The following is a 13,218-nucleotide window of genomic DNA, read 5'->3' on the forward strand; positions in this document are numbered from 1 at the left end:
ACTTTTAAATCATATAATATCTTAAAACTGTAAAGATTAATTTAACTAATAGCTGTCTGCTCTTTTGTCTGCAGGTTAAATAAAAGAATATACTGAACACATAGTTGTGTTACCACAGCAAGTGACACTTATTGGCATTACATCAGTTTGTGATTTTAATGCTAAGTGAGAAGATAAAGAAGCTAATTCTGAAATGTAATAATTAATGCTTTTTTGGCCTTTTTCAAACACAGTGGAAACACAGACCTAGATCAATGTTTGATAAAATACTTTATGAAAGTATCCATCCTCTTAATAACTTCATTTTCATTACCTATACACTAGGGAAATGGTAGAAGGTAGTTCTGCAAACGTGTGTGTGTGTGTGTGTGTGTGTGTGTATACATATATATATATATATATATATATATATATATATATATATATATATATATATATATATATATATATAGTGTATATATATATATATATATATATATATATATATATACACTGTAGATATATATATATATATACATTTTCCCGACAAGTACTCAGTTGCCTGCTACAGCAAAAGCCATGGTTCACAGAGAGCTTGCAAAGTATCAAAGGGATCTCATTGCTGAAATGTATCATTCAGGAGAAGGGTACAAAAAAATTTCCACAGCATTGGATATACCATGGAACACAGTGAAGACAGTCATCAAAAAGTGGAGAAAATATGGGACAACAGTGATGTTGCAAAGAACTGGATGCCCCTCCAAAATTGATGAAATGCAAGATGAAAACTGGTCAGGGAGGCTGCCAAGAGCCCTACAGCAACATTGAAGGAGCTGCAGGAATTTCTGGCAAGTATTGGCTGTATACTACATGTGACAGCAATCTCCCGTATTCTCCATATGTCTGGGCTATGGGTTAGGGTTGCAAGATGGAAGCCTTTTCTTACACAGAAAAATATCCAGGCCTGGCTAAAATTTGCAAAACAATACATCAGGTCTCCCAAAAGCATATGGGAAAATGTGTTATGGTCTGATGAGACCAAGGTTGAACTTTTTGGCCACAATTCCAAAAGGTATGTTTGGCGCAAAAACAACACTTTGCATCACCAAAAGAACACCATTCCCACGGTGAAGCATGGTGGTGGCAGTATCATTCTTTGGGGTTGCTTTTCTTCAGCTGGAACTGGGGCTTTAGTCACGTTGGACAGAATTCTGAACAGTTCTAAATACCAGTCACTTTTGGCCCAAAACCTTCAGGCGTCTGCTAGAAAGCTGAAGAGGAAGAGGAATTTCACCTTTCAACACGGCAATGACCCCAAGCATACATCCAAATCAACAAAAGAATGGCTTCACCAGAAGAAAATTAAAGTTTTGGAATGACCCAGCCAGAGTCCAGACATAAATCCGCAACATTTAATTTCAAATTGCAAGTCATGTCTTGCTGCTGCTTCTCTGCGCACACATTTAAATGTTCCTGCTTCTTTATGCATGTAGAATTTTCCTTGCTGCCTTGAGACAAGATGTGCATTCCTTTGGTAAGGTGTGTGAAATGCTATAGTTGGGGATAGCAGGTTAATTAATTAGCTTGCTCACATTCTAACCCTGTACTTTGATTACAGGATACAAGAGCTTGACTCCTCTACACCAACTAGCAAACTGCTCAAGGAACATGCGTTTCAGTGCATTTTTATGGAATTGTGAGTTTCAGTGCATTTTCATGGAATTGAGTTTCAGTGCATTTTCAAGGAATTGTGAGTTTCAGTACATTTCCAAGGAATTGTGAGAGCCAGAGAAGAAAATGTTACTGTTGCTTGTGCTGTCTGCTTTCAACGTGCAACTGTTTAGTTTAGCAAATGGCTATCACTATTTCTACTATAGAGTTTAAAAGCAATGCTAGTAGCACAACACACAGCATTCTTCCTTTACTGCAGAAGGCTGTGGGATCTTTTCCCACATCATGTGGATGGATTGCTGATACTGTGGTGTACTTTAAGGGGGCATGGGGTGCTACACTTCTAATAATGCCTCCTTTGAATGACACACCTAGTAACTATGATGAACCTATTGTCAGTTTGCCAGCCATTCCCTATTGCAATATTACCAGCTTACCATTTTTTTTTAATGTGACTTAGATAATTTATTATTTAAGGGCAGCAAACACTGAATTTGTAGATGAAACACTGAAATGTATAGTTGTTTGCCAGCACCAACATCTTCATTAGTTACAGATCTCTTTAAAGTGGAATTAATCAGATAACTTTTACTTCTGCAAGGATTGTGCATATTGACTGATATTGGTGGATGATAATGATAGAAGTTTGAGTGGCCTTTTATGGTTGAAATGTTCTGAAATGGGTAGTTTTGTCATTATCAGTTCATAAATGTTTCATTGCTTACTGGAAAAATATTCAAAACTACAAGTTTAAAACACATACTAACATGTGGTGCTGTATTATACAAGGAATATAATTTAATACAATCAGGAAGGTGAATCAAAGAAAACATTCATTTATGCATGCTCCTAAAAAACAGCCTAAAGGTAAACTTAATCCGCCACTGGCCAGATGCATTTTCTTTGAATGTCAGTTTCAATGCCATTTCAATGAATATGAGTTTCAAGGTCAGAGAAGCTTATTGTTCATACTAAGTCTGTTTTTATTATGAGACTGTATTGTTTTGTTTAGAAAATGGCTGTAAGTGTTTGTGCTATAAAATTTGAAATAAAAATTTTAAATTAAATCCAAATATCTGTAATCATTGTAGAAGTAAAGAAGAAAACAATATGCACACTGCCAGGTTTGAACAGTGTTTATGCTAACTAAAGAGCAATAGCCAAGTAATGGGACACTGGGATGGCTGTCAGTGGGGTAGTGCTTTGGGAGGTAAGCACCATTACCCTGCCCAGGGCCCCGTTTAATCATGATCTGGATCTGTCCAGGTGGCCACCCCTACTCAGTATCCTCTACCTCAATAAATCCTATGGAAAGAAGAGATAAAACACTAAGACAAATAATGCAATAGATTAGTATGTCCATGAAAAATAAAGTTATTATTTTACATGTCAGAAATGGACATCCTATACAAACCCCATCACCTAGACAGCCTTCATATCTCTTTAGTCAGGCCTTTCCCTGAATGTGATCTCACCTGCTGCAAAACAAAACAGTGGCTAGTTACTACAATGTGGCCCTACTATGAGAAATTAATGAAATTTAGAGAAAGAGACAGAAAATATAATACAATAACCTATATACAGTGCGTACTGCAAAATGCAAGTTCATTCTCCCTCACCTTTGCCCAAATGGCCTAGCTGTTAGATTGGTGTAGTCACAGATGAAAGCAATACTGCAATACTGCTTCTCAGAGCTACTGATTCCAGTAAAACCATTCAGTACTCTGGCAATCTGGTACCAGGCATCAATATTATGTAAAACACCATCATTATGGCATAGCAGGCACTCCTCATAGTCCCAGTGCAGAAGATACAAAACAGTTTTAGTCTCTGAGGCATATCTCTCAACTGCCAGATTTTTACAGAACGTCTACACTTTTGTCTCATATTTTTGAGCTGTTCCTCATAAAATGTGCGGTTTTCTGGCAAATCAGTGAGGAGTGAATTTACTAAATAATCACATACATTTAATTTTCAGACTTCAAATCCTCCAAGAAATGCATGGCATTACAAAACCTTTTTTTGTAGCAACGTTCTTCATTAATAAGAGTAATATTTAAAATGTGTTCCTATTTTTTGGACTTTTGCTCTCCATTATTTTTGACTTATCCATATTTCTTGCACTAAGCTCTGGGCTGCAACAGTCAGGAGTCTTGTTGCACTGAGCACATGATACTATGCCCACTCAACAGAGAAGAACAAGAAGCAAAATGGTAGCTCTATGTATGAAGCCATAGGTTCTAGACACCACATAATGTGTATCATTAAGCAGCAAGAGTGTATTATAGAATGTATCACTAGAAGAGGCTGATTATGCTATGAGCTATACAGTACTTGTGAATGACCATCGGGTGCATGTCTCCTTCTAACCCTAGAACAGACAGGTATGGTAGTATTGACTGGAGATAACAGCATACATGATCACACTAAGTTACCTCATTATCATAACCACAAGTTACATTTCTGTTTTAATATGATAAAAGATTGGTGGTCATGCTGGGGGAGACTACATGAAGACAAGTGAACCAGGATTTCAAATTTAGAGGAGAAGAGTTTGTGCTGTGATATAGACATAGTGAAAAAAATAAGACAGGTGGTAACACATAGGGATTGGAAGCAACATTGACAAATACAAATCACTAGATTGACTGAGGAAACATAGCACAAGGGCATTTCAGGTTACTGTACAGCATGGGAAGAGATGATTCTGACACGTAACAGATCTTTAGAGCACCACAAGTTAGTGTCTTGGTGGGTATGGGAGAGTTCTTGTTGATAGATAATGTGGCTTATGGACATTGAAAGTTACTCTGCAGATGGGGGACTCAATCTGATAAACAGCATAGCACAGAAGCATGTTGGGTTGCTGTCTATCTGATATAGACTTACAGTGGTCTACGTAGATAGACCGAAAGGCAAGCTAATGGGGAATCACTTCCTCCTGTACATTGGGCATGGAATGCCCATAATAACAGAGAAGGAAGTGAGAGGCACAGAATGAGCTCAGCAACCTGACCATCAGCACAGTCCTGAAAGAACATGCACAGCAGAAACATGAACATCACTGCTGCCATTATGGTACAGAGATGGACTAGCCAGAGTTAATTGGCAGAAATGCATGTGGCCACCAAGTGGAAGCAGGGGGCTCATGCTGAGACAAAGATGCTTGCCAACAACACTCATGTGTGCACACACACACACACACACACACACACACACACACACACACACACACACACACACACACACACACACACACACACTGATCCACTTGCATGATCAAGAGTGTATATATCTTGCCATTGGCCCAAGAGAATGGCAACAGCAGTAATATTTTACCAACAAGTTAAGAAAGATGTTACAGTCCCTAGGCCGGAATAACTTATATATCCTTGAAATACGTAAATGGAAATTTTCCAGGACCAAATATGGCAGGGAGTTGTATGAAATAGTGCCATAGGCAGTCATAATAGAACAGTACTGCAATTGAGGTGCAGGGTCACACATATAATAATGCTTGCCAAGAATTAAGTAGGGAAAGGGATAGATTTGGCCCTCTAGCATAGCCATTTTTTAAAGTGTCATAAGAATTCCTTTAACCAAAAAAAAAACATGGAATGAAGTCAAAAACAAATTGGTATTTCCATTATTGTTTCCAATATTTCCCATGCAAAAACTAAACATTGAAATTTACTTCTAGGTTTAAATATGTTGGATACAAAGTGTTCAAATTAACGATGAATTTAGTTTCTAAAGCTAATAATTTATTTATAAACATGTCACCCTGTTGACATAAAGGTTTTCCTAATACACTAAAAATGGTGTAGAGTCTGAACCCCCATGATAGATACAGAAATGGTTGGCAACTGGGCTATCCAATCTACTATGTCTGATGTCCCCCAAATGTTCAAGGGTGTGCTTCTTAACCTGTCTCTTCATTTGCCCCATGTATGATTTTACAACAGGACACCCACAAACAATGACATACACTACACCACTAGAACTGTAGATGAACCTATGTGCAGCTCTTTAAACCCTATTATTAATCTTGGTACCATTTAAATTCCTGATCTTGGGACAAACTTAACAACCTCAACAGGAAAAACACCCTACTTGTACATCTGTATTTATACTTACATTTCTGTTGTTAAGCAATTCCTTAAGATTAGAAAATCTACCATATAAAAAATATGACCTTCTCAGGGAACAAACCTCTGGTGGTATCACCTTGCATAACAATTGGCCAAAATCTCCTTACTAAACTGCTTAACATTTCAGAAAAGGGCAAGAATCTGCAGGTGTCCTGAAGAGAAATTTGCTATGGGCCATTTGTGGTCCCTGGGCAATGTGAGTCAATGTGCAAGTTATTTTGATTAACTGGAGAAACTGTTACTCTAGGAGGTAACCCTCTTTTATGATACCAAGCTTTTGGATAAATATGTTACTTCTAATTTGACTCCATGCAGTCTCCGGGTGGACCGCCTTCCAGCGTTTGATTTTATTGAAGAAGAGATTGATCTTTTGAAAGAGTGGAAGACGGTATCCATGCGGTGCACCTCAGCTTGGTTAAAGATTTTGATCAAGCGTAATTGCAGGGCACATGACAAGGTGCAAGCGGATATCCTACAGTTGCAGGAGCAGCTCCTGATAGTGGTATCAGAGGAAGTTTCTTGTGAAAAATGGGGGGTTATTAGAGCAAAGGTTTCCAAGGTGGAAGGGGACATTATGTTTGAAAAATAGCTTAAGCTGAAATGAGACATGAGGGACTATTAAAGTAATAAAACTTTTTCATGGCAGAGGAAACTTAAGAGGGGCAGAAGAAGAGGGGAAAGAAGTCCCATCATATCACAAGATTCCTCTTTTTCATCTGGGGACATAATGTCTAGCAGTAAAAAAAAGTGTTTCATTCAAAAATTTAAATGTACAAATGAATGAAACATTTCAAACATCACAACAACAGTATCAGCATGGCAGTTCACAGCAGCAGCTGAGAGGCCAGAAGTGGCAGGGAAACAGCGGAGGCAGCAGAGTGAGCAACGGGGTCAACATCAGGATGAGAAGGAGGAGAAGGGGATAACGGCTTCTGATGTTCCAAGGGCTATTGGTATTTTTGATTCACATGTCGGGGACCAGGAGATTAACAGAAGGATTAAGTCTGGACAGTTGGATATTATTAATCTCTCTCATTTGACTTTAAATTGTAATGTGAAGAGTTTATTGATAATGGTGTAAAATTTCTTCCCACTTATTTCACATGCTTAGCAGATTTATTCATTGAAGTGGGTCGTTTTTGCAGGAAGTTGAATTTAAAGGTGTTTTTTTCACAATAAAACCATTTAAGAAAATTTGGTAAGTCTTAGGGAATCTGGGATGGATGAGGTTTTCACTGATTCCAACAGTTCCCTTTTGGATTTATCAATATATGAAAATGAGTTTGTTGATTTGAATGAAAGGGATGTTCATGATGGGTGTGTTAATAACTATGAAAGTTTGAGGGAGGCCTTTGTTACTGGATATGGGAAGCTTGTTGAGTAATTTTGTTCCTTCTAAAAATACCACAGTCATTAATGTTTTTGAGTAAACGTTGTATAAAGAAATTGAATGTGAATATAAAGTTTTTGTAAAAAAAGCAAAAAATGAAAAAAGGTTTAATCTGAGTAAGGAAGAGTGCTTAATGTTGCAGAGCATACATAATGAGAACAAGAACGTGTTTATTACACAAGCAGATAAAGGTGGCAACTGGGTAATTTTATCCAGGGAGCAATACAACAAGATGTCTTCTGACTTATTAAATGATGAAAAAGTTTATTTAACGTTATACAGTGATCCAACTGCTGAGTTTAATTCCTTGTTATTGGAATTATTAGAGAAAGGGGAAAGACTGTTTTTTTTTAATACTAATGATATAAGAAAGCTTTATGTTACGAATCCTGGAAGAGCCAAGTTTTTCACAATTCCCAAGATTCATAAATGTTTGTCGGATCCCCCTGGAAGACTAATAGTATCGGGAGTGGGGTCTTATTTACAAATGTAGGAATTTTTTTAGACTTGCAGTTTAAGGATTATGTTTTGCTAATTTCATCTCACACTAAGAGCAGTAAGGATTTTTATGATCTAGTTGGAGGGAAGGATTGACAGGCCGATTATTTTTGGGCGTGCACTGATGTTAAGGCACTCTATACAAGTATAAGTCATTTGTTGGGAATAGAGGCAATAACTGGAATTATGGGGGAAGGTCCTAGGACTTATTGCATTTTACAGCTATTGGAATTTTGTTTGACACATAATTGCTTTGCATTTGAAAATTAGATATATTTACAAAAGGGCGGTACTGCTATCATGGCTTCATTCGCCCTGTAGTATGCTATCATTTGTATGTATTTCTTTGAGCAAGTTTTCATTTACAACAGTCGATTTTTTTCTAATACTATAGTCATCTATAAGAGATACATAGATGATTTGATTTTCATATGTAAAGGGGAAACTAAAGATTTCAAAAAATTCATGATGGATCTGGAAGAGAATAACAATGTGGATTATCATTTGCATTCAGTTGTCATAGATAGTTCATAGAATTTTTGGACTTAAAATTGTATGTTGGCAAGGATAGGAAACTGCAGTTTAGACTTTATGAAAAGGAAATGGCTGCTAATAATTTTCTCCTAGCATCAAATATGCACCCCCCATTTGATGGATTCACTTCCATATGGAGAGTATAGACGTATTTTTAATAATACGTATGATAAGAGCTTGATTTCAGAAGAATTTTTGAAAGTCAGGGAGAGGCTAATATACAGGGAGTATTGGGTGGATTTATTAGAGAGGACAGAACAAAGAGTTCTGGGCATTTGTGACAGAGGGAAGCTTGTAAGGAGGAGCGGCCACCAGGTACAGGTCAATCATAAAGAAGAAAAGTAGTTTTTTGTTAGCAGATTCTCGCCCTTTTCTGAAATGTTAAGCAGTTTAGTAAGGAGATTTTGGCCAATTGTTATGCAAGTTGATACCACCACAGGTTTGTTCTCTGAGAAGGTCACATTTTCATATGATCGATTTTCTACCATATTGCTTAACAACAGAAATTTAACTATAAATACAGATGTACAAGTGGGGTGTTTTTCCCGTTCAGGTTAAGTTTGTCCCAAGATCAGGAATTTAAATGGTACCAAGATTAATAATAGGGTGTATAGAACTACACATAGGTTCACCTGCAGTTCTAGTGGGGTAGTGTATGTCATTGTTTGTGGGTGTCCTGTTGTAAAATGGTACATAGGACAAACAAAGAGACAGGTTAAGAAGCGCATCCTTGAACATTTGCGGGACATCAGATGTGGCAGATTGGATAGCCCAGTTGCCAGCCATTCTTGTAGGGTTCAGACGCTACATTTTTTTAGTGTATTAGGAAAATCTTTATGTCAACAGGGTGAAATGTTTATAAATAAATTATTAGCCTTAGAAACTAAATTCATTGTTAATTTCAATACTTTGTATCCAACAGGTTTAAACCTAGAAGTAAATTTCAATGTTTAACTTTTGCATGGGAAATATTGGGAACAATAATGGAAATGCCAATTTGTTTTTTTACTTCATTCCATGTTCTTTTTGGTTAAAAGGGATGTTTTCACTTCAACATGAATATGTTTAGAATGTGGTGTTGATTGATGCACTATATAAGGAATCATGTTCTGGTGTGTAATTTATCCCATGAAGGCATGAGGTGAGGTACCAGGAGACACCAGTAAAAGATTTTATGCCACTCAAACAGGCTTCTTTGTGTTATTTTTTTTTGTTTTTTGTTTTTTTTTTTGACACTGTAATTTGACATGCTATGTATGCAGATTGATCTGGCCTAGAGGGACATGGAGTAAACATGCCTTTGATGGCTGTGTTGGCTCGACTATTGTCTACTGGTACATCCTTCACGATACAGGAAAATGCCCACAATGGCCTTGCAAGTGTCTGAATGAATGGTGTTCAGTCAAAGACCAGACTTACAAAGAAGCAAACACTTTTCTAGACTGTGCAACTTGTGGCTAGATTACGGATGTGGCTGATGCTCATCTCAATCCACTACAAAGATGCCATAACGTACCTGTTGCTTTGGTTCCCATAGATCCACAACATTCTTATCCACTGTTGGCTTATTGAGTGCAGTCTCTAATTAAGTCCATCTACAGGGTCACAGCATCCATGTATTGCCATCCGACATAGGCAGAAAATGCAGGGGTTCTGGTGCTCATCCTGAAGTGCTGCACTATTCCTAATATGAAACACCTCCAGCCCTGATACTGCAAGGCCACATGGTACACTTGATCAAAGTCTGCAACAGAGAAATTTCACTCTAGTATTGCAAGATGTTTCCCTGGCTACCCCCAACCTGTTACCCACTTGCCTGGCTACCGTATCCACCTCCTGTCACATTTGCACCTTAACTATAGTAGTATTCCTGTTGCCTTCCATTTCTCCCCATCTCACATGTACAAAGGGGATGATGACTGTGCCATACCCAACTGTCTCACCCATATGGATAAAATAATGTCTGAAGCACATCACAGTGAGTCAGTTCATTACAATGCATAACCTGTGTGTGTTAATGCATGTATTAGTTTTATTCTGTGTCGTCCTTGTTATGATCCATAGTTGTAGGCCAAAGTCAGATGCCACCTCTTTGCCAGTGTCATGATGTATTGCACCCAACTATGCCTAGCTTGAGGTATTGCTACAATTAGCTCCTCCACAGAGTCAGTGACAGACTTCACCTCTACTATTGTAAAAAGGTATGCAAGGCAGTACTGCAATGTTCCCAAATTGTGAATGCTTCCATTCTACTATATCATACAGCATAGAGCATAATAGGAGTAACTTACTGCAGGTCTCAGGTGCATACTGCAGTGCACTACCAAATATATCCAAGCAGCAGAAGTATGAATTCTGAAGTATTAATAAACATTTACCAGGTTTTGTGGTTTTGATTCCGTGCTGTTGCATACTATGTCATTCATGGCTTTGGGGCTTTGCATAGGAATTATCGGGCTCATTTCTATAATGTACCCTCATTCACTTGCAATACACAACAGTGGATGCCACTGTGGTAAACTCCTGCCTATGTTAGTGGAACAGTACATCCTAGCTTTTGTTAGTAGTAGTTGGTAGCAGTATATCCATTTACCGAGTAGATGCTCCAATACGAATTTACCTTACATGAAATTCTGGTAGAGGCCACAGTAAAAAATCTAGAAATTAGTATAATTGTGTACTGGCAATGAGAGATGATAATACACAGTTTATGAAAGCCGTGCCATTATACAAAAGGGTATTGCCAGAGAACTAGTATATTTATTCTCCAGAGTGGATATTCCTATAGAGATACTTATTGCCCAAGGTGTACCATTTATGTCACGGACATTGCATCAGTTGGGTCAATGTTTTAAAGTCAAATAGTTTAAAATGTCAGTATACCATCCAATGACTTATGGATTAGTAGATATGTTCAATAAAACACTGAAACCTATGTTAAGAAAAGTTATTGGCTCAGATGGTAAAAGTGAGACATTTTATTACCCAAATTACTGTTTATAATCTCATATGTGCCACATGCTTCAGCTGGGTTTACTCCATCCAGACTATTAAATTTCACAGCCATCCCAGATGACTGATTTGCATTGATTTGGGAAGACACCATCTAAATTGTGATAAAATACTGTTAGTTTGCAGGATAAACTAAACAGATCATTCATGTTGTAAAGAAGTACAGGCTGAATGTCCAGGAGATTGAGCAAGGAGCTTATAATAAAACTGTGCATCTTAGAAATTAACCCAGGAGATTTTGTATTTGTGTTCATACTCTCCAAGGGAAACAATGGCAAGGGTCATTTGAAACAGGTTAAAGGAAAAATGCAGAGAACTACTAAGACATACATCCAGGGAAGAGAAAATCAGAGTAAATATATCGCATTGATATACTGAATCTATGAAAAGAAATATAAATTTCTGCAGTGTATTTGCAAGTTGACGTACATACTACTGAAGCCAAAGAATCTCTAACTGAAGTGTAATTTGAAGAACCATTTGTCAACAGTAAAAAGCAGAAAGCAGCAGAAATTCCCTTAAGAAATGAATAATTTTTTTTCATAAATACCTGGGAGAACATAACTGACAGAACAGAGGCAAACCTTGAAAGAAGGTTTGCTTGAGACCTCCTTACAAAGAACCCTAGAATCATAACGACAGATAGCAAGAGAAGAAGGTCAAAACATGTTTAGCCTAGCTGTGGTAGAAGACTCACAAAGTGAATGGAAAAGACAAATATTGCTAGCCCCCAAACCTGCTGGAATAATTACATTGTGCAATGGCTAGCATTTCAAAGTTTGATAGCTATTCCATGCAAAGGACTGATGAGTTAACACATATCATAGGAAATATGACATACTTGACAGCACTAGACTTTATGAAGGGTAACTATCAAATACAACTTAACCACCTCTGCAAACGATTAAACAGCCTTCATATGCCTTAACAGTCTATTCCATTGCACAATGTTATTCTTTGGTCTACATGTATCCCCAGCCACCGTTCAGAGGCTTTTAAAAAATAAATGAAGCCTCACTCTTTACATGCTGTAACACACCTGGATGATTTGGCTATTCATTCAGAGGTCTGGGGGTTCCCTTTCCCAAAAGTGTAGGCTGTGAAAGAATACATATGCCAGGCTAGGTTGACTTTAAATTTTAAGAAACTTAAACAGGATATGGTGTAAGCTAAGTATTAAGGATATGTTATGGGAAGATTGGTGAAAATAACAGCTAGAAAACAAAAGTGGCCATAAAAATTGGCCTACATCTTCCAGTAAAAGACAGATGAAAGCTATTCTTGGACAAGCTTGTTACTATGAAAAGTTTGTTCCTAAATATGTGATTATTTCCTGAACTTTTCCGAATATCACAGAGGTTCCTGTAAAGGTGTAATGGTCTCTTGAAACATCTAAACCATTTCATTAACTAAAAAGTGTAGTTTACTTTGATACTGTGTTAGTGACTCCCAGTTTTGCTAATGAGTTTACCCAATATTTTGTTACATTAGAAGTTGGTTTGGTGGAAGATACCTTCCAAGACCTTCAAGGTGAGAGAGAAACCCTATGTGCTGTATCAAAGGTGAGAGATACCTTCTGTGCTCTATCAAAGGTGAGAGACCTCCTGTATGCTGTATCAAAGGTGAGAGCCACCCTGTGTACTGCATTGAAGGTAAGAGATACCGTGTGTGATGCATCAAAGGTTAGAGGCACCCTGGGTTCTGTATCAAAGGTGAGAGGCACCCTGTCACCCTGTGCCTTGTATCAAAAGTGAGAGACACTCTGTGTGATGCATCAAAGGGGAGAGACACCCTGTGTGCTGTACCAAAGTTGAGAAACACCCTATGTGCTGTATCAAAAATGAGAGGCATGCCATGTCCTGAATCAAAGGTGAGAGGAACATGCGTGCTGTATCAAAGGTGAGAGACACCCTGTGTGCCGAATCAAAGGTGGAGACACCCTGTGTGCTGTATCAAAGGTGAGAGGCGCCCTGTGTGCTATAT

The sequence above is a fragment of the Protopterus annectens genome, chromosome 5.part0 (genome assembly GCF_019279795.1).
Source record: "Protopterus annectens isolate FY-2018-M chromosome 5.part0, PAN1.0, whole genome shotgun sequence".
Lineage (NCBI taxonomy): Eukaryota > Metazoa > Chordata > Ceratodontiformes > Protopteridae > Protopterus > Protopterus annectens.